Raw genomic sequence first — 24,125 nt, forward strand, 5'->3', positions numbered from 1 at the left:
ACCATTTTTCATTCTCAACAGCAGTGTATGAGCATTCAGTTGCTAGCATATGGTAGAGTCAGTCTTTTTAATTTTAGCCATTCCTGTAGGTGAGTAGTGGCATCACATTATGGTTTTAATTTGCCTTTCCATAATGGATAATGGTGTTAAGCATGTTGTCATGTGCTTATTGGGCATACATATAGCTTTGGTGAAGCATTTGTTCAAACCTTTTGCCCATTTAAAAAAGTTGTTTGTTTGTTTTCTTATTATTGAGTTTTAAGATGTTTTTTTAAACTTGTTCTGGGTAAGAATCCCTTATCAGATATATATTTTGCAAGTATTTTCTTCCAGTATGGCTTGGCTTTTCATTTTCTTAAGAGTATCTTCCGTAGACTAGAAATTTTTAGTTTTGATGAAGTGCATTTTATCAGTGTTTTTTTCTCTTGTGGTTCATGCTTTTTGTGCCCTAAGAACTCTGTCTAACCCAGGGTCCCAAAGATTTTCTCCTATGTGTTCTTCTACAAGTATTATAATTTTAGCATTTATATTTAGGTCTATTACTCACTTCAGGTTAGTTTTTGTATATGGTATAATGTAAAGTTTGAGATTAAATTTTTTCCATATGCCTATCTAATTATTCCAGCAACATTTTTTGGAGACTACCCTTTCCCCATTGAATTACCTTGGCACATTTGAGTGTGCCAAATCAGTTGAGTGTGTGCGTGTGCATGTGCATGTGTGTGTGTGTGTCTGTGTGTGTCTGTGTGTGTGTTGGAGGGTCTATTTCCGGACTCTCTAGGTCCCTGGTATACATGTAAGGTAGTTTCTGAGCTGTGAAAAATTTGTTAGTAACCCATTTTCACCACCGCCACCATATTGCTTACATGGTTCTCTGTGCTAAGTCTGTATCATATATATTTCTGTCATTGAATATATAATGTACTATAATTATTTGTCCATAATAATGATAATAATGATAATATAATGTATTTGTAATTATTTGTCTTTCCTAGTAATCTGTGAGCTTCTTGAGGGCAAGGATTGTGTCCTATTATATGTTCTATGTGCTAATACTAGGCACATGAATAGGCATTCAATACATATCTATTGAATTTCAATAAATAGAATATAGAAATTAGGTTAAAATATTAAATCTTTTACCTATATGATTGTAATTAGTGTTATTTTTATAAAAGCTAAGCTAATTTTCTTACCTTGTTGGTTGTCTAGTACTGATACATGACACCAATGTCAACTTTTTTCCTGATAGCATGGATAGTTTAATTTTGACTAGTTGGTTAAGGTTTTCTTCTTGGAATCTGTTCTTTGATCTGATAATAAAAACAGATTATAGCTATTAGGATATGCCAGTCACTGTACTAAATGCTAACATGTATTATCTCATTTAGTGTTCATAACAACCCTATGAGGCAGATACTATCGATATCCTTATCTTAGATCACGGAACAGAACTAGGAAGGAAAGTAACTATTCCAAGGTCACACAGATGATCAATGGCAGAGAGAATGAGGGTAGCCCTTAATTTAAACACTATACTATAGTCATTGCCTGGCTTCATCCAGGAAGGTTAAGTTGTTAATTAACTTTAACCTGAATTAAGTGTTGTCAGTCATCAGGGTTTGAAATATGGCACCATACCCTTGATAAAAAGAGGTGCTGAATTTATCATCATTGAGTGTACAGGCAGTTATTAGGCAACATTGATTGTTTCATTTCGTATTTCTCAATAAATAATATTAAGTGTCTTTTACATCTTGCTCAAGATATTATAGAAAGTGTTATGATGTGACATTTAGCCTGACATTTCCCCTTTACAAAGACATTCCTTTGGGCATGAAAGCTGTTTGTCCTTCTGAACCTTGTTTGAAATATAAATGCCACAGGGACAAACTCCTCCTAGTCAGCTAATACCTCATTTAATTACTTACTCTAGACTTTAGTAACATACTGGAAGCAGGATATGCATCTGGGTAGAGTGGAAAACCTTGGGAAGGATGGGTCTTACAAGCAAAGAAAGCCTAAAAGTTTTCATAGTTTACATCTCAGTATTTCCTGACTCTAATGGGGGCCCAAATCCTACCCCTTCACAACTTCAATTTTTCTGATAGGTATGAGTTTCAAACCAGTTTTCTCTAATCCCAGGAATGGTGCTTCCTTACCCCAAGACTGAAGAATTCTTATGTGTAGCTTCCCTTCTCAATATGCCACTGATTATCTTTGAGAATTTCTCAACACCTTCCTTCTTTTCCACAACAGTCTCTGAAATCTGGCTTTGTGGTGATGCATTCATTCCAATAGTTATGACAGTAATACGAGGCCTATTGTAAGCTAACCTTAAATAGCATTTATCATCTACTGTTCGCCTCACTTTACGCTGATTTTCATTAATCCTCACAATGAGTGTATGAAGCAAGTTTTATTATCACCCTCATTTTATACATGAGAAATGTGAGGTCACATGGTCCGTAAGTGGTAGAGACAGGGCTAGCTTTGTTTGATGGAGGAACGAGCACTCTTTTTTAAAAATTTTATTTTATTGAAGTTTAGTTGATCTACAATGTTGTGCTAATTTCTGCTATACAGCAAATTGGTTCCATTATACATATATATATATATATATACAGTAGGACCTTGTTGTTTATCCTTTCTATATATACTAGTTTGCATCTGCTAATTCCCAGACTCCCAATTCATCCCTCCCTCACCTTACCTCCCACTTCACAACCACAGGTCTGTTCTCTATGTCTGTGAGTCTGTTTCTGTTTTGCAGATGAGTTCATTTGTGTCATAATTTAGATTCCACATATAAGTGATACCATGTGGTATTTGTCTTTCTCTTTCTGACTTACTTCACTTTGTATGATAATCTCTAGGTCCATCCATGTTGCTGCAAATTTCACTCTTTTTTATGGCCGAGTAATATTCCATTGTGTATATGTACCACATCTTCTGTATTCAGTCATCTGTCGAGGGACACTTAGGTTGGAGGAACGAGTACTCTTAATTATTGCATCATAACTCCTCACAGAAATCCCAAAATGTCTCAGAAATGGATCTGAAACCAGTTTTTGAGCCAAACAGAAGATAGTATTATAATCATCACAACTTTTGTATCATACATTCCTGTTCATAAAGCAGTATCATATCCATTATCTGCATATGATTTGCATGCTGCCATTGTTTTTTTTCTATGAAATTACATTTGCAGCTTAGCAGTAATGTTAGGAAGACATTGGGGAATTTAGGAAGTGTCTTCTTCAGGAATAAGAAAAGGAATCTGATAAGATGACCTTGGAATAAGTGACAAGATCAGTTTCTTTGCAATCACTTTACTGGGTCACCTCCCTATGTTGTTTTGAAATGAGTATACTCAGCTTCTTGACTAAATAATAGGAGAGGGAATTGAGAGGGAATAATTAAATTTACTTCTAACCTGTCTGATTCAGAATGTGCCAGTTCATTTAGAAAGTTGTGTCTAGAACAGACTCTTATATCCCCTGAACATTTGTGTGGTTCCACCTGAAGGTTAAAGGATGAAGTGGATGGTCTCTTTGGGCCCTTCTGAGATTCAAAACAAAACAAAAGCAAAAAACTACTAAGAACTCGGAAGTCCTGTGTTCTAACCCTGCCCCTTCACTACTACCTGTGTAACTTGGAGCAGGAATATCTCTGAGCCTCATTTTCTTCATCTATTAAAAAGATGATTAGACAACAACTAAAGGACCTTCTATATCTAAAATTCTTTGAGTTTGACTCTATTTTTACTGTTTTCTAAATTTAATCTTTATTTATAGTAGATGCCTTACATTAATACTACTACTGAAGAATACCATAGAACAGTGATTCTCAAACTTTTTGGCCTTGAACTTTTAAAAATGATTGAGGACCTTAAGAGCTTTTGTTTATCTGGGTTCTATCCGTCAGTATTTCCCAGATTAGAAATTAAAACTGAGAAATTTTTAAAACATAAGAATACAAAAGCACATGTTCCATTAGCTGTCAGAGCGATGGCACCTTTGCAGGTCGTATAGCCTCTGGAAAGTTCCACTGTGCACTCCTGAGAAAATGAGAGTAAAAAGGCAAATAAGTCTTGGTATTAGTATGAAAATAGTTTTGACCTCATTGACTCACTGAAAGGATCTTGGGGATCCCTAGGGGTTCTTGGATAACATTTTGAGAACTGATGCCATAGAACTTGTGTATTTAATTTCTTCATGAATGAAAGCAAATTAACATTTAGATAGTCCAGTTCACTATTATTTGCCCCACATTCAGCTCTGGTTCCTTCCTCCATTGTGGGGGACAGGCCTTGGTCAAGGACTTTTTATAATGGTGCTATTCATGTGTTCGCCTCTGGCCACTGGAATTCCGACCCCAGTTGTTGGGTGGATCCAAGTGGTTGAGATAAGTTTTTGTTAATACTCAAAGGAGTTCCTGTGAGGCTTTATAGTGATAACTGAAGGATTAATTTGAAAAAGAGGAACACACCTTGTGGGATAAATGCTGTGTACTAAATAACTTGAGCACGACTTGGATAAAACAAATTAAAAATAATAGAGTATGGTTTCTAGTATTAACTTCCAATCCTACTGTACTAAAAATGGGTGAAACCGACAAAGTGTACGTGAAATGTCTCTTTGGTCCATCTTAGGATTTTTTTCTCTTTAAGTCTTCTGTATTCTAAGTCATCTACTGATCCTCTGCTGTGAGCCAACCTCCCCCCGCCCCCCTGCCCACCACCAACTCCCACTGTACTGCTTCTGCATAAAGAATTTTCTCTCAGTGGTAGAGGATTTTCATCGTCTCTAACCATAATTACTTAGAGTTCAAACTTGAAGTCCATTGTTCTCTCCCACTGTAATGTTATTGTTATAGCTACATTGTTCTTAGTATATTGTTATGCAAATTTGCTAATGTTTAAATTTAATGAAGCTCTTTGCCCTTCAAAATTACCTGCAGTGGATTACTGGTGAATGATCTCAGTCTCTTGACTCTAATAGGATGGTTGAGAGGTATGATGGTACATCTTGGCTTTTTGTTGGAAAAGAACAATTTGAGGTGGAATGGCACTGAGAAAAAAGTCTTCTCCAATGCTGAGTCAGTGCTGTTAATTTCTTTGTCATGTTATTATCCCTCCTTAGTATATATTGTTGATGCTTCACCCATAAAACCTCAATACTTATTATTCCTCTACAGGCTGACAGTTTCTTATTGTAAGCATGTGTGACTCTGCCTGGGAACTTTTTCTGGCTATAGATAATGTGCTTTGGAATATAAGGGTAGGCAAAAAAATAAAAGATTCCAGGGACTTAAAGCCTATGGAGGAAGCTCAACCAGTGATAGGTAAGAGTTTGTTAATAAATAACCCCAGCTCCCTCACTTTCTGTGGAGATAATTCTGAGGCGTGTTCTATGCATTCTCCTAGATATCTCCAGTGGAACTGAGCCCCAGTTGCCCATAGCTGAAGCCACTTGGTTTATGTATCTTGCATTGATTTCTCTTCTCTTCTCTGACTCACTACTGGTATTCCCTGGGATCACCTCCCATTTGCACTCAAATCCTTGTCTCAGAGTCTCCTTGAGGGCATCCTGAACTTAGACTACTTAAAACCTGTACTTTTGTCTTTGTAGTGTTCCATGTCCACTTATGGGCTATCCACACCAATCAATACTTCTTGTTCCAGTAGCACTAAGGCTCATTTTTGACCCAGGGCTGGTCACTGTCCCACAGTAGCGGCCAGAGCTTACAGTCAGCAGTGTCCTGGTAAATGTTTAACAACCGGTCCCCGCCACCAAACCTCCCTCATTTATAGCTTTTGTTGATCACTGTGGTATTCGTACTCCCACCATGGCTGATTTCATGCTACCAATATGTCGCTGAATGCGAGACTGAGAAGAGAGGTACACATTTGACTCTCATGAGCCCATAGAAACTAGCTGTGGCACTCCATTGCTCACTGGGGTAAACTGTCAACAAAATGGGGCGCTGCAGAGATGAGTGTCTGAATGCCAGAGTGTAAATATCATCTAATCATATTCCCTCATGGTATAGATGAGGACCCTGAGGTCCAGGGGAGGAAGGGGTCTGTCCATTATCGAACACAGTTGGTTAGGGAGACCAAAAATCAGGTCTTTGTGGCTCTTGTCTATTGATGCAGATGACAAGGAGCAGAGTTTGGGTCATAAGGGGCGACAAAAAGGATCTGGTTTTCCAAGTTCAGGGATAATGGTGAAACGTGTTGAGGGTGTAGGATCAACAGGGAGATGGGATTAGGTCAGGAAACGTGTGGCTAGTGCATTAATAGGTGGTTTTTCTACTCTTCAGCCTTCCACAAATATTTATTGATTGCCTCCAGTATGCCTGGAATGATGTTAGGAACTAGGGATTCAACATTATACAAAACAGACAGTTCCTTTCCTCCTCCAGCTGACATACTAGTGAGAATAAAGATGCTCAACTATTAACTGCAAGTAGAATAAGTATTAAGAGAAGTACAGGGTGCTATGTATTAACAGAGACCTAACCTAATCTGGAACTTCAGAGGAGAATTCTAGGGAGAGCGAACAGACCTGAGGCTTAGAAAGACTGATTTGCAAAGCCAGATTAAGGGCAGGAAAAACAGTGCTGGAAGTGTAATAAAATAGAGAAAATTAAAAGAACTCTCAGAGAGCTTACTGTATATGATTGTAAGGAATATTTAATTTGCTATTTGATGTAGGATAGGTTTGGGGAGTGAGAGATGGGGAGTCATTAGACAGATTTAACCAGGGAAGTAGCATGCTTTAGTTTATGTTTTTAAGAAGATCCACCATGATTATGGAATAGAAAAGGAACCAAGCTTGGCTAAAGCAGGAGAGTTACTCTGGTATCATTAGGGTCCCATAAATATTTGGTGGGTGATCACTCCAATAATTCCATAACACTCTGTTGGTTTAGCTTAGCAATTTGATAGGTAGATATAATATAAATATTATCTATGATATTTAACTTTTATTTTTACTTGCCAATGTAATTTCTAATCTTTATACTACCCTAGTAAGTATCTGGCTATAAAACCTGTACCTTAAAATGTAATAATAACAGTACAAATGCCAGGCACTAAGTACTTTACAAATATTAATTCATTTAATATGTATGATAACCCTATGATATGTGATCTATGCTTTTCCTTATTTGAACAAGCTAAAGCCCAGTGAAGTAATTTGTGCAAGGTTGCCTAGATGATAAGTGGTAGGACTAGAATTCAAACCCAAGCCTTCTCACTGCAGTTTCTGAGTATTCTCCGCTGTGCCATAATCACATTTTGTAGTTTATCACCCATGTAGGTAACTAGTTGTAACAATTTCAACAATTATATTCCCTTAGTGAAATAAATTCTCTTCACATGTGATTTGCCAGTTTGACTGTATTTGTTTTATAACTTTGTTACTTGGTTGGAATCATTGAACTTCTTATTTAGATAATCAGAGTCCAAAAGTCATAGACCCTTTTTCCTCCCATTACTTAACAAAGACATGTGTGGCACTTATTATGTAGCAGAACTATCGTAAATGTTTCACAAATACTAACTCATTACAACCCAAAGAGGCACGTACTGTCATTTCCATTTTAGAGGTAAAGTAACTGAGGCACCAGGAACTTAAATAATAAGCCTAAGGTCACACAGTTAATAACAATTGGGAACCAAACCTAGGCAATCTGGCTTAAAGGCCATGCTTTTAACCTCTAGACTGCCTGCTTTCTTACCCAGAACAGTTCAGGTTAGTCCAAAAACAATTATAATTTGTTAAATGATAAGAGTGGGTGTTTCACCTTTTTAGACTAAATGTTTTCAGTTCTTCTAATCTTTCCTGATAGTACAGTTTGGCACTTATGTGCACTGGTTATTTTCAGTTTGAGATAGGAAAGACAAGGTTGATGAAGTGAAAGCAATACAGTATTCTGAACTTTTCGTATAAACTACTTGAAAGTTAATTCTATAGCCTATAATTGTTTAAACCTCTCACAGACCCCAGGATGGAAGAGCCATGATTGGTGCTCCATAATTTGTTTCTTGCTGAATTGATATGTCTTTGATTCTTATATTAGAACTGATGTACTGAAGGCCTGCCTCATTTTAGGTCCTACCACACGAACAGCAACAACAAAACCCCCTATTTTGCATTATTAGATATATCTAAATATGAATTACAATAGGACCTCTATAAAAATTCTTCTTGTGTCACGTATGAATGCTAGAGAATCGTTAGCATCCTTTAAAAAAATTGTATTTAGCTTTTGTAAATGGAGCTATAATGGCTTATGATTAAGGAAAATCACTTATCAATGTCATCTGTCAAATTAGATCTTTGTCATTACCATTTCTTAAACAAGTACTTGAAACAAGTGCAAATCTGCACCGTGCAATTCTGTGTCTTGATGGGCTCAGGTAATAAGAGTATCAATTTAGCTTTTTTTTCTTTTTTTAAAGAATTGGCTTTCTATTATATATTTTAAGATTTTATTTATTTATTTTTGGCTGCGTTGGGTCTTCATTGCTGCATGCGGGCTTTCTCTAGTTGGCGGCGAGCGGGGGCTACTCTTTGTTGCGGTGCACGGGCTTCTCAGTGTGGTGGCTTCTCTTGTTGTGGAGCACGGGCTCTAGGTGCGCGGGCTTCAGTAGTTGCAGCACGTGGGCTCAGTAGTTGTGGCTCACGGACTCTAGAGCGCAGGCTCAGTAGTTGTGTCGCACGGGCTTAGTTGCTCCATGGCATGTGGGATCTTCCCGGACCAGGGCTCGAACCCATGTCCCCTGCATCGGCAGGCGGATTCTTAACCACTGCGCCACCAGGGAAGCCCCTCATTTTAGCTTTAAATAACATTTCTAGTTTGGGGAACATTTTCAGATAATCTCTTTTGGTCTTTTCTGACTTTCTATACTACTTTCACTTCATTGATATTGTTTTTCCTATCAAACTGAAACTCCAGGTGTTGCCACAATAACCAGAGAGGACGTGATGTGGGGTTTTACTGTAAATATGTTGGGTTGAGCTTCAAGTCAGTAAAAGGCAGCCTTTTAAATGATATCATAAAGGATTGAATGACTCACAGTACACGTTTTATTTTTGTAGGTGACTAATGCTTTACAGATGTGTGATTGTTTGGTGATCACAATGACGAAGAATGACTTTGCCCTCGTTTCCTGGATTTAATCCATCCCTTCCCTCTCCCTACTTCCCTTGATCTTGATAAGATCCACCTTGACTGTATAAGTGTTTTTACTACCCAGATTCCTAAAATGGCCTCCTGGCTATTTGTTTTTCCTGGGGTTACTGTTGAACTACCCAATGGAAAACATGAGCTTCTTTTTTTAAAAAATATTTATTTTATTTTTGGCTGTGTCGGGTCTTAGTTGTGGCACGTGCGCTCCTCGTTGCAGCACGTGGGTGTCTCTCTAGTTGTGGCACATGGGCTCCAGAGCGCATGGACTCTAGTTGCGGTGCACGGGCTCTCTAGTTGTGGCCCATGTGCTCAGTAGTTGTGGCACACGGGCTTAGTTGCCCCACGGCATGTGGGACCTTAGTTCCCCAACCAGGGATCAAACCTGCATCCCCTGCATTGGAAGGCGGATTCTTAACCCCTGGACCACCAGGGAAGTCCCCAACATGAGCTTCTTGAGTTGAAGAAACATCCAGATCTTTTGGGGAAAGGCACCCAACCAAGATCTCCTGGGCCATTTAATTATTTAGCAGACACTATTGAGAACCCAGTAAATTCTTGGCATTGGGCTTGGCATTAGGTATTCAAAGATGAGTAACTTTGACCCAACCTCAAAGGGCTCTTGGTCTTTTGAAGTATATGAAACCAGACTGAGAGGTAGAGTGAGAAGTATTTGAAATTGATACATGGATATTCTATTCATCAGCTGTCTTTCCTGTGTAAATTGAGGAGTAAGAGAATGAATAGTTATTAAATATTTAGCATAACTACATGCTTTGTATATATTATCTCATTTGATTTTTCCCCAGTTTGTAAAGAAGGGTCTAAATCTGCAAATTTTACAGATGAGGAAACTTAGAATCAGAAAGGTTAAATAATTTGCTTGAAGTTACAGAGTTGGCAGGGCTGGGGTTGAACACAGGTTGAGGCTGAAGCTCAACCTGACCTATCGGAGATATCTCTTCCCAGTGTCTGAGCTCATGGTCCCCATCATTGCAGCCTGGCTTTTCACACCAAAAAAGAAAATCCTAACAAAAAAAAAAGAAAAAGATGAGAGAGAAAAAAGCCAACCAAAACCCAACAAAGTAAATTGGAGTAACAGCTAGCGCTTAAAAAGTATGGAAATTAGACTAAAGGAACAAATTCTATCTTGTACTGTGGATTAACATATAACATCTTGTGAACGGCTGTGTGAGATGTGAAAATGCATAGGCTCAGGAAGTTGGAACTTTAATGACCATAAGACCCTTTTATGTTAGGATGGTTTACGTCATCTGCCATTTCACGGCTCTAAAGGCCAGTCAACTATTTCAAGCAATTTCAGTGACAGAAGATGCATATAATATTTGAGATAGTCCATTCCATTTTTTTAAACTGCTGTCATGGTAATGATGAGCAAACTTCTAATACCTGTGATTTCTACTTATGGATCCTAATTCTGTCCCTGCAGCAACATAGAATTTTACTAATTGAGCAAGTGCTTTTTGGCTATGTCTCAAGTATGAACTGAAGAGAATTCTTGGCCTGCAGGGAAAGAAAATCTGCTGGGTGTCTGAATTTGCAGTATTCTGGTTCCCGGGATAGTTTCTCCTTATTGTGTTTTGTGAACTTGTTTAGTGTCAGTAGATCCCTGATCCACACTTTTAGTATGCTGACAGGGATCAAGTTTCTGAGCCTGGGCTGAGGGTGGAATCCTTGAGGTATTGCTTATCAGTGTCATGACTAACACTCTAGCACACATCTCAGTAGCTGAGCCATTGGGACAAGCCACTCTGACCTTGCTACATGGAACATGCACATCTTTATGATATTCTTTTTCCATGTGCTGATTCAATTAAGCATAGAATGCCGTGGGAACAATTAGGAGGGCAGCTAGCCCAGATTTGGTGTGAAAAGGTTTTCTAGATTCAGCAGACATTAGAGCTAATATCAAAAGACAGAGGAAGAGTTAGCAGGCAAAGTTGGATAATCGGGGTGAGGAACAGGGCACGTTCTAAAGAGAAGGAACGCTATTTATTATGGCACCGAGATGAGAGAGAACATGCCATGCTTAAGCAACAAGAAAGGATTCAGTATGACTTCTTTAAAATTTTTCAACTTTATTGAGATATAATTTATGTACAATAAAGTGCATCCATTTAAAGTATACAATTTGATAGGCTTTTAAAAATTTACTTTATTGTGATGAAATTTATGTATAATATCATGCACATATTTTAGTGTACAGTTCGCCGAATTTTTTTTTTTTACACTGTGGTATGAAATACATAACATAAAATTTACCATCTTAACCATTTTTAAGTGTACAATTTGGTAATGTTACGTATATTCACATCGTGGTGCACAGTCTCTTTTGAATAAAACCATACTCACTCAACCTCTTTCATAGGATTTCAACAAGAAAAATAATATAGCATTACCCTTTATATTTTCATGACCCTTGGATTGAAAATGTATTGGTAATGAGGACATTGATCAAATGGGGTTCAGATTGTAATCATTAAAGCCAATTTATTTTTCTCTATCACTATCCCACTAAATTTAATGGAAATAGTTCTTTTTCTTGTCCAGGATGAAATTTGAGCAGGCTTCACAACTTTTTTTCATCACTTATAGGTAACAGAAAATCTTGTGGTCACTATAAGGCAATGGACTCAGAATAATTTAATAAATTGTCTGTGGCCAAGAAATTCATAGGTAGGGCAGGCCATAATTAAAATGAAATTCCTTTGATTCTGAGCGTGGTAATCTTTCCCACATATTTTCCTAAAAATATATAGCACTAAGGATAAATGTGAAGAAATGAGCAGTAAATGAAAGTGGCCATCACTGGTCTCTGGAGATGGTTCTCCACTGATGGGGAAGGGTTTGAAGAGTTTATTCATTTTCATTGCTACATAAAATTTCACAGTATAAACATACCACTGTTTATTATTTCTGAAGAATTAACTACTGTGTTGTTTCAGATATTTTGCCACATCAAACAGTGTGGTAGCAAACATATTTATCATAGTTCTTGTGCCTGTGTGCAGGAGTTTCTCTAGATAGTTTATTACAGAGTAAAATTCCTGGGCATAGCGGGTGAAGATCTTCAACATTTAAAGACATTGGCCAATGGCTTTTTAGGAGTTTGTCTCATTACTATCTTTATAAAAACCTTTAAATGTTTACTAATCTGATGGGTATGAAATTAAATTGTACTTCATTGGCATTGTAATTTGCATCCCACTGATTATGAATGACATATTAGTCAGATTGCGCCTCTATAACAAGTTACCATAGACTGGGTGGCTTAAACAACAGAAATTTATTTCTCATAGTTCTGGAGGCTGGAAGCCTGAGATCAGCTTGCTGATGGCAGCCTTCTCATTGTGTCTTTGCATGGTGGAGAGCGAGAGACTCAGCAAGCTCTTTGGTGTATCTTTTATTAGGGCACTAACCCCATCATGAGGGCCCTACCCTCATGACCTCGTCTAATTCTAATTACCTCCCAAAGGCCTCATCTCCAAATAGTATCATATTGGGTACTAGGGCTTCAACATAAGGAAATTCGATCAGGTTTGATCCGTGTATACACCCATGAAACCACTGCCACAATGAATTTACAGAATATTTCCAGTTTCCTAGGGCCCCTTGCAGTTAGTCCCTCCCTCCACCCCTGGCACGAGCACAACAATTATTTGCTTTCAGTCTCTATGGATTAGTTTGCACTTTCTAGAATTTTATGTAACTGGAATCATACAGCATGTACAATTTTGTGTCTGGCTTTCACTGATTTTGAGATTTATTCATATTGTTGTGTCTATGAGTAATTTGTTCCCTTTTATTCCTGAGTGGTATTTCATGTATGGATATTCCGCATTTTGTTTATCCTTCACTTGTTGATGGATATTCACATCGTTTTCAGTTTAGGGCAATTATGAATAAAATCTTGTACGAACATTCATGTACAAGTTTTTTTAGGGTCATGTATTTTCATGTTTCTTGGGAAAATGCCTAGGAGTGGAATGGCTGGGCAGTTTGGTAAATGTCTAGCTTTTAACAAAGCTGACAAAAGTTTTTCAAAGTGGTTTTACCATTTTACTTTCCTACCGTTAATGTATGAGTTCCAGTATTTCCACATCCTCTCTAACACGTGATATTGTTGTTGCTGTTGACTTTTTATTTTAGTCATCCTAGTGTTCATGTACTTGTATCTCGTTGTATTTTAATTTGCATTTCCCTAAAATTCCAGATATATTTTAAAGATGTTGGATATCTTTTCATGTGCTTACTGGCCAATTATGTTATCTTCTTTTATGAAGTTCCTGTTAAAGTCTTTTGCCCATTTTTAATTGGGTTGATTTTTGAAGCATAACATAGTTTTGTATATTCTAGATACCAGTTCTTTGTCAGACATATGTATATTGTATTTTCTCCTGTTCTTTGGCTTACCTTTTAATTTTCTTAATGGTGTCTTTTAATTTTGATAAAGTCCTATTTATCCTTTTTTTTAATGGTTCATGCTTTTGGTGTCTTACTAATAAATCTTTCTCTAAACCAACATCACAAAAATTTTCTCCTATTTTCTTCTAGAAGTTTTCTAGTTTTAGCTTTCACATTTCAGTCTGTGATCCATTTCTAATTTATGGTACATCATATGTAGATGTCATATATTATTATTATTATATATTATATATATCACAGTACATTATTATATACATCATATATAATATGATCTAAACTAATATATGTGTGTGTATATATCATATATAATATAATCAAAACTAATATACATTTTATATTAATATTATAATAAATATATAATTATAATACTATAATTATATATGTATTATAGTAGTATGTACATATATTAGTTTAGATTATATTATATATGATATATATATGCACACACTATAATATGATAAGATGTTAATTAATTATAGGTAAGGGCTGAGGTTCATTTTTCCCATATGGATATCCAATTGTGCAAGCACCATTTGTTGAAAAGATTATCATTTCTCCATTGAATTTTCTTGGTGACTTTATTGAAAATCAACTGACCATATATTTTGGGTCTACTTCTGGACCCTTAATTCTGTTAATTCTGTATGTCTATCATTTCACCAATACTACACTGTCTTTATTACTATAGCTTTATAATAAGACTTAAAGTCAGGTAATGTATGCCCTCCAATTTGTTCTTCTCTTTAAAACTGTTTTGGCTATTCTAGGTCGCTGTGACTTGAGCTGTAGAGGTAATTGCAAAAGATTAGGACTGAGAGTTAGGCTGAGGCCAGATAATGCAGGGTATTATTAGTCAGGCTACAAAGCTTTTGACCCCCAAACAGTGGAGGAGTATTGAAGAATTGCTAACAGGGGAGTAACATGGTTATATTTGCGTTCTGGAAATCATTCTGGGAAACAAGTGGAGCATAGATTGAGGGGATAGGACAAAGGCTGAAAGACTAATACCTAGGCTGTTTTAGTAATCTTGGAAAGAGATGGTAAGGCTCTGCTTTAGGGCGTTGAAGCTAGAACAGTGCTGTCCAGTAGAGTTCTCTGGTATGATGGTAATGTTCTAGAGCTGCTCTGATGCGGTAGCCACTGGCTGCAAGTTTCTACTAAGTTCTTGAAATGTGTCCAGTGAGACAAAGGAATTGAATTTTTAATTTATTATTTTATTTACTGTAAATCTAAATTTAAATGTCTACATGTGGCTAGTGGCTACGGTATTGGACGGCACAGAGCTCGAGGAAGGAATAGACTTCAGAGATAAGGAGAAAAAAATGGAAAGGGTTTCATCACTGATGGAAGTCAGAACACATGGGACAAGGGTAAGGGGAGAGAAAGAAGAAGATGACACCCAAGTTTCTGTACTGTAGTGAATTAACTAACATCTGTATTACCACTAGAGTATAAACTTAATGGGGGTGGAGACTTTTTTTTTTGAAGTATAGTTGATTTACAATATCGTGGTAGTTTCAGGTGTACAGCACAGCGATTCAGTTATATCTGTATATATCTATCTATTCTTTTTCAGATTCTTTTCCCTTACAGGTTGTTAAAGAATATTGAGTAGAGTTCCCTGTGCTATACAGTAGGACCTTTTTGGTTATTTTATATATAGTAGTGTGTCTATTTTAATCCCAAATTCCTAATTTATCCCTCTCCTCCATTTCCCCTTTGGTAACCATAAGTTTGTTTTCTCTGTCTGTGAGTCTGTTTCTGTTCTGTAAATAAGTTCATTTGTGTCATATTTTAGGTTCCACATATAAGTGATATCATACGATATTTGGCTTTCTCTGTCTGACTTACTTCACTTAGTATGATAACCTCTAGGTCCATCCATGTTGCTGCAAATTGCAAAATTTTGTTATTTTTATGGCTGAGTAGTATTCCATTATTTAATTTATATATATATATATGTATATATACATATAGAGAGAGAGTATTACACTATATATAATGGAATATAGTGTGTATATATATACGCGTGCATGCACGCACGCACGCACACACACACACACACACACACCTTCTTTATCCAGTCATCTGTCAATGGACATTTAGGTTGCTTGGAACTGTCTTTCTTACTCAGTGTTTTATCCCTAGCACCTTACATAGTACCTAGCATATAGCAGGCACTAAGTGAATATTTGTCAAAGGATGAAAGGAAGGGAGGGAGGGAAAATAATCTGATAAGGCATTAACCACGTTCAATATGATAAGGGACTGATGTGAGAAGAAAATCCAGGAGGAAGTAGATAATGGTAACATCTAATGTGTATTGAGGACTTACCATGGTCAGGCACTGCTATATGTTCCTACGTGCATTGTATCATTTAATCTCTACAACAGTCCTCTGAGTCAGATATTATTCCCATTTTACAGATACAAAAACTGAAAATTAGAGAAAATTAAGGAACATGAATAAAGTGACTTTACAAGGTGGCAGAGTTAGAATGAGATTATTTTGGGCCAAGTGGTGGGACAAACATTGGTAGCTCCAAGACAGGTCTGGACTCCAGATATATATATTTTGGAATCATCAGTAAAAGATGTTTACTGAAATATGTGAATGGAAGTGTTTGTTCAAAATGAATGAAAATAGAGATCTATGGGGAGAGAATCCTTGAAAGGAAACTGAGAAGTACTGAGAAAAGATGTATGTATGTATGTAAGAGGAAACCCAGAGAAGATCATGTCCCAAAAATTGAGGGAGAAGAAGGTTTGAGGAAAGGTAGGGAGTGGCCCACTTCTCACAGGCTGGAGATCTGCATGTATTTCATGGACTTAGTAACTGGAAGGTTACTGGGTCCATGGCAGAAGCAGTTTTCTGAACTGGTGGAGACAGATTAAAAGGCACCAAGTAGTAAATATAAGACACAGTGATAGGACATGAAAATCTTTTTTCATAAGGATAAAAAGATAAGGTGGTACCTGGAGATGGTACTGTGAGTTGTCCATGTTGTTGTTTGAAGAAGGAAAATATTTGAGCATGCTTATGAAAGAAAAGGCTATTGTGGTGGAGGGGGAGGTTGAAATGTCATGGTTGGAGAGTGAGAACCTTGACAGTGGATTTTGTTATCTACAGTAATGCTGCTCATTGTGGTTGGCAGACCCATGCCAGTCCATGAACTCTGAGTTACTGGTCTGAGACACAATAAATATGGAAATGAAACATAAACATTTAGAAATTTTAATAGTTTTTTGACACAGTCATTTGATACCTATTGAATATAAATATTTAAAAACTAGGAACTTGTACTTTGTATATCCTTCTTTGGTCATTTCTGCTTTTGCAGTGATTCACTTTTATTATGTTTTACAAAAGCATAAGAGAAAAAATTGGTCCTCAGTGGATTGGATATTTTTTTAAAAGGTCCTTTGTCACAGTTTGAGAACCACTATTAAAAAAACAAACAAAACAAAACAGTGAGGGAATGATGAAGCAGGCATGGTAAAATGTTAACATTTTGGAGACCTGGTTGAAAGGTATCTGGGAATTTTTGTACTTAAAAAGAAAATTCTAGGAGTCTGAAATTACTTCAAAATAAAATGTGGTTTTTTTTAAACTTTAAGACTAATGAACGTAGATAACGAATCAGGGGATTAATCTTAAGGAAAAGAATCTACAACTCTTCCACTGAAGTTAAAAGGTGGGAGGGAAGTATGAGTGTGGATTAGGTTAAGTTTGTAACTGGAGCTCCAGGGTCATAAGACCACCTGTGCCTGGGACTGGGGTGGAGGCTGGTCTCTCTGTAGAGTAAGTGAGTACTTTTGCCAAAAGGAAGTGCCTTAGCTTTGTACCCTCCGAGGCTGACCCTGAGACAAGGTTTGTGTGCAAGTGTTTATTTGGAAGTTCATTCCAAGAATCACCATTAGTTTTAGTTAAGCAATCAAGATAGGGAAGAGAAGTAAGCCGATAAAATGTGTGTTATGGAATAGGTTTCTGCCATGGGCAACTGGGACTCAGTCCTTCTGGGAAAAGCTAAGAAACAGTGCAGAACATACATCAGGATTATCCCATCTTAGGGGCAAGAGAACTGAAACATTTGTCCTCTAACTGCCATCTATCATCTCCTGAGAGCTGCAGTAGGGTGAAGCCAGCACAAACTGGAAATGGTGAGGGCTGAGGGGTTATTTGCAGGAGCTGACAACATCTGCTATGATGGGATAGGAAGTGAGGGAAAACAAGGTTTGAAGAGAGGAGTGGAAGTTAAAAAATGATACCGGTGGGAATGGGCAAAGGAACCAACTAGGGAACGTGTGATTGAGTGCCGCGATTGCCATGCAGGCTTGAAAACTTGGTGAAGGTTGGAGTCCGTGGATTTATCACCGTATCAATCCTCCCATGGCCATAACAGTGGGTCATGTATAGAGGCTGTGAAAGCAGTCAGGTATTTGACTTTTATTATTTTCCGTAGCAACTGCATAAACCTATGAGCACATCTAACTGAGCTTTTGGACTACAAGAGCAGTAGCTCATGTCTTTTCAGATGAAGTACTCTCAAGCTTGGTTTTTTTCTTATGTATTTAGGCTGTTGATTTTGCAAAGCTCAGTATAGAAATTTATATCTGTATCATTCCATTGCTTTCAGGATTTGCAGTCTTTAGGTATCAGTAAGTTCCACAAGGTAATGAGGCCATATCTCCTTCAGCGCTGGATCCATGTGCCAACCCAGTACATAGTAGTGGGTATTATGTGAAAATAGGATGATCCCTGCAGTCTAAAGCTCAGAGACTTGCAGGGGGACAGGAACTTGTAGAGAGAGAAGCAGGGAACAGTGGATTGAGTGCTGTGATAGAGGTTTCATAGTAGATGCTCAATTAATATTTTTTGAGTGACAGTGAAATGTGATCCAATGTGCTAACTATCCCTCTTGTCATGATAAGCTTATCATTTCTTAGAGGAAGTTAGCAACTATGGACTTAAAGTGGTTTCAAGGAAAGATGGAGATAGTTGCCATCATCATGGTGAGAAGATTTTCTTAAGTCTTCCGTAAGCAAACTGGCCAAAATGGAAGAAAGCACTGAACCCATTGGTTTCCAAATTTGTTTTTATGGGAGGGGAGAATGAGCCACAAGAGTCAATTTCATTTTGTTAACTAATTATCTCATGATTATTGAGCCATAGCAGTCACATTGCTTCTTCTATGGCTATTAAATTTAACAGAGAAGCATCATTTAGGCCTCAAGGAATGTAACTCAGTAGTGATGAAATGTTTATGATCTGGGAATGATAAATAACTCATCTCACCTTGCTACTCCCCCAAAATAAAGGTCTTTAGTGGCTAGATTGTAACTGTTTTACAGTTTTTTCATTAGTCACGCAACAATGTCTTAACAGTCATTTGCATATAACGCTAGAGACAAATATAGAAAAATTCTAGTTTTTGCTATATCTCAAAGAGCTCGACATATTTTGTTTACCAACATTCTTTCATTCTTAACAAGATTTCCACTTTATTTTGAAAAAAAATCACTGCTTATTCACTCAGTCAATATTTTGGGTTTTTTGTTTTGTTCATTTTAATTTTTTTCACACAGTATTTTTCAGCACTGATGATATTCATAAGCGTGTGCTAGAGACAAAGCATATTAAGTGAAGAAAAGAAGATTTCTGCCGTCAAAAAGTTCAGAGCCTTGCAGGGGAAGAGAGACCTGTAAGCAAGCAAGAATAGTGATTGAAGTGCCATCATAGACTGGGAACAGAAGAGAAAATCTCTATTTAGAGAAGTTAGTGGAGACTTTAAGAGGACATCACGTTTTTACTTGGTCTTAGGGTATAGGGAAAACATTTTATAGACATTGGGGAGAAAGAAGGTAGCTTGGGAGTTGGGAAAGGAAGGGGGAAGTGGAAGTAGGAAGGACATTCCAGGCAAAGGGAAAAGCAGATAAAAATCAGAGATCACGGTAGGCCATGGAATATTCTGGAAATAGATAAGCATAGGTTTGTGTGTGGAGAAGGAGATGGGCAGAAGAGGCTAGGGGGTGGGCTGGGGAGAGATGGCGGAGAGCCCTATGGGATGTGCTGAGAGCTTTGTACTCTACTTTGCAGGGCAGCAGGGACTGAACAGTAGGGGGACACTTCTGTGGCCACCTTTAAGATACAGGATGGACTCCTACCCCAAACTTGGTTACAAAGTGGAGATCAGTGATCTCCCTCTCCTTCTCCTTCTCCCTCTCCCCCTCCCCTTCACCCTCTCCCTCTCTCCCCCCCACTCCAAGACACCCCCCCCAAGAGGGTATGAAAAGATGCATCACTCTTGTAATGAGGCTTTCTGGGCGGAACAGGCTAGCTCCCAAGTAGGTCCTAAAATGAATTGAGAGAGCGAGCAGGGAGAGAAGGCTGGCTCTGGGTTTTATGGTGGTTAGGGAGTGGGGTCAGCATAAAGGTTCCTACGCATGGGGAGCTAGCACCCAAGGAGGAAGCACCCAGACTTTCTTATAAGCTTGCCCACTTGTGGGACAGAAGGAGAAGGGAGTGGGGTGAGGCTTAAAAGCTGTTAGATTTGGGGTGGGGGGAGAAAAAACAGGAACAGTGAGAAGATAACTTGGAAACGGATGAGGCTAGACCAGAGGAACCTGCAGGAGCCGGTGACAAATCTCCGGGCAAAAAGAAATGACCTGACTGTGACAGTGAAAATCAGGATGGTTTGAGGAATGTTTCCGAGGAAGAGTGGAGATTGGTACTCAATGAACATGGTAGTGAGTGAGAGAGGTTGCTCCAGGATGACTTTGAGAGCTGGTTGTACAGCTGGGGAAACAATGAAAACAAAAATAGGAGATATGAGAGGAGGGACAGAGGGTGAGAAGGAGACCAGGAGTTGTTTCATGTGTTTTGAAATGTCGTGGCCTAGAGCCACCCCATCCTTTGAGAAATGCACCACAGTAGTTGCAGACTCTGCCTTTTTCTAGGTCATCTTGAGTACCGGCGGTCACATACCATATCCTAAAAATTAAAGTTCCTCTGCGAAGCCCAATTGAACATGATTTCCTTTTCTTTTTCTAAGGAACGTTTATTGTTTCTTATTACAAAAGTAGTACATGTTTCATGTAAACAATTATGGAATACAGACAAGTATAAACAGGAAAATATAAGTGCCTCATAGTCCCTCCCTGTGGAAATGGTATCTAACATCATATTAGTGTATTATTTTCTAGAGAGGGCCATTGGAGACCAAATACAAGAAAAAGTTTGTCTAAAAATGTGAGAAGAAGCTTCAAAGAGGAAGTAATGTTTTATCTGGGTCTTTGAGGACTTTAAGGACATTTGCTGACCATAAAAGTGGGAGAAAGTGAGCTTGAGAGTGGAGGTATAGGAGAATAAGGAAGGATACACATTTTAAGGTTGAGATCATAGGGTTCATTGTGGTTTATGACCCAGTATTTTAACTTAATATATTATTTAACTTAATATATTATGAGCACAACTTTTATGTGAAATTTTTGCAGTGAAATCTATATGTAGGAAATACATCATATAATGTCTCTTGCATTTAGGAAAGACCAAATTGGAGATGTTTGAAGCTACTTCCTGAAACTGGTGTTTTGGGACTGTTCCTGCCATAGCAGTCTGTTACCAGCAACTCAGACTATCAGTTTCTGAGCATTGGGCTTGCTGGCTTCCCTTTTGACTTAGGCCCCAGAGGTCAGCAAGTGTGATTGCCTGAATTTGTGTGACTTGCCCGTATTTGAAAATTTTGACATGTTGATAGATATTTCAAATTTTCAGTTATTGCAATTAAAGATCTTTATAGATCAAAAATTAGAATTCCCAAGGACTCAGAAAGTGAACTGCAAGTTTTGTTTTGGTTTTTTTTCCAGTTTCATTGAGTAATCATTGGCATACATCACTGTATAAGTTTAAGGCATACAGCATGATGGTTTGATTTACATATATGATAAAATGATTACAATAGGTTTGGCTAATATCCACCATGCAGATTTTGCTCTTTAAAAAATTTGGATATGTTGTGGCCGAGAAGTCAGCTGCTAGACTGTGAGGCCCCAGGGATGTGTGCTCATGTAGGTCAAGAAAAGGGATTCTGTGATGGAAAAATCTTCTGACAGTGCCGTTGGATTCTTTAGTTATCTTTATTAGAAGATTCTATTGATAGTTAGATGTGATTAATTTCCTGTTCAGTGATTTTGACATTTTGTTTGTATTTTGGGTGAAGTACACTAGGTAGTCGATATTTCTGACTCTGGAATTAAAGCAAGGAAGTTTTTAGATGTGACACTACCCACTCTTCTTTCTCTCGCTTTCTATGTCAAACCTGATCAAATGTCTGGAGAAGGAGGATCTCACTCTGCAAGTTCAGCTTTCAGGAAGTGCTGTTTTCAAATGCAGTGATGGCTCCTTTTAATTAAAAGCAGATCTTCAATCTTACTGTTTTGCTTGCCACTGTGAATTTTGAGAGTATTTTTTTTCCTGTAATGCAGTAAGTAATTGGCCACTTCTTATTGCCTAAAGAATTAAACTTCACTTAAGCCTCTCCATAAGTCAGATTCTTCCAGTAGAACTCATTTTTGAGAATCACTTTTGGAGACGACATGAAGTATTTTTCAGTCCACTGGATTATTTACCATAGAAGTGATTTAATGCACTAAATCCCTGTAGTGGCTTCAGCTGCAAAAGAGGGAATACTCTGGATTCCACATGAAGAACAGAGCCTGGGGTTCTAGTGGTTCCATGAGTAAGTGGTGTGCATCAGTTATCTCTTGCTACAATAATGCTGTATAGTCAGCAAGCAAACAATAGTAACTTAAAAATCACAACCAGAGTTCCACTTCTAGCAGGGAAGTGAGACATGCTCTGTAGACCAATTCCCCAGAAAATTGATGAAAATTGTTTTTAAAACAACCATTTAACATTTCTGGAGATGATCTTAAGAGCATACAGCAAATGAAGAAATCTATTAAAGATTTCAAGAAATCTTTTTTTATTCAAGAAAATCTATTGAAACATGGAGATAGCAGCAAGAGTCTAAGGTCTTTGAACTGATACCCACTCCATCCTTCTTCCTTCCCATTCAGCGAAATGGAAACTCCACTCAGGACTGGTGCAGCAAAGGGCACAGGGCTCTTCCCTCCAGCTCCTAGTCCAAGGGCTATCTTAAGGGGAGGGGCAGGATATCAGCATTTCTCATTCTGCCCCCAGCTATTTGTTACTTAGGCTGTGTTCTGGGCAAGTGTGGCTCAGAGATGGGGGCTGGCTTCTTCCTCCCAATCCCCACTCATCGGATGGAGGTTCTACCTTGGATGCAGCATCACTGAGTATACTGGGACCTGATCACCCTTTCATGGTGATGCACACTGAGAGGGGCAAGCCGAGAAGACCTGAGGCTACTTCACCCTCAAGTGTTTAGCTCCTACAATAGGATGTCACTCAGAAAAAAGTGTTCCATTGTCCCCACCCTCAGTTCCAGAGCCAAGGTTCAGAGAATTGCCCTGGAGGTGAAGCAGGCCATAAAACAGAGAACACTGAATCTCTTACCAAAGGAACTGATTTCATTTGTAGCGGAGTATGGAGAAGTTCAAACCTTAGGGTGCTCTCAAAAACAGTGGAAGTGGGAAGTTGTGATGAAAGGCAACTGGGAAGAGATTGGTAGATTAATTGGAGATCCAGACAAAACTATCGGCTGGCCAGTTTTCTGGAGAGAAGCTGAGAAAGTGGCACCTGGGAGGAGCCTTCCTGGGGACAGAACAAACTTTAAACATTGACCTAAGCAACTAACCTTTCTAAAGAGCCTGGATTTGATTGTACCAGTATATGGTACAATTCATGCCCTCAGGGAATTGTTAAAAACAATAGAGCAATCAACTGGCAATTAGTGGAACTTAACCCTTGGGTATGGTCAGAGAAGGGATAAAGAGAGTTCTCCCCAAGCCAGTGTCTTCCCAGGGTGACTGGGGTCATACCCAAGCCTGCACCCCATGAAGAACAACATCAAAGGCTTCACGATGTGGAGGGAGGTTATAGACTTCACTAAAATAATCCAGCCAATTACTACAGAATTAAACAGAAATAATAAGCACTTGGTGGTGGGACCAATACCCAGAGTTGCTACAATATGCTATCTAAAATTTCCAGTTTCCAACAAAAAATTGTGAGACATGCAAAGAAAGCAGAAAGTATGACCCATCCGCCAGAACAAAAGCAGACAACAGAAACTTGTGAGAGCGACCAGGTGTGGGAGTTAGTAGACAAAGACTTCAAAGTTACCATTATAAATATGTTCAAAGGACTAAAGGAAACCATGATTAAAGAAATAAAGGAAGATATGACGACAGTACTGCATCAAATAGAGAATACCAGTAAAGAAATAGAAATCATAAAAAGGAACCAAATGGAAGTTCTGGAGTTGAAAATTACAACAGCTGAAATGAAAAATTCACTAAAGGACTAACCAGTAGATTTCAGCTGGCAGAAGAAA

At 38.1% G+C, this 24,125-nt stretch overlaps 1 protein-coding gene across 17 annotated transcripts in view; it reads left to right on the forward strand.

Annotated features, from left to right (window-relative positions):
• The window catches only part of SYTL5 (synaptotagmin like 5), a 288,224-nt gene that overhangs the window by 43,546 nt on the left and 220,553 nt on the right, over positions 1–24,125 (forward strand). The window lies entirely within an intron of this gene.

This window comes from Balaenoptera borealis (assembly GCF_965194805.1).
Source record: "Balaenoptera borealis genome assembly, chromosome: X".
NCBI lineage: Eukaryota > Metazoa > Chordata > Mammalia > Artiodactyla > Balaenopteridae > Balaenoptera > Balaenoptera borealis.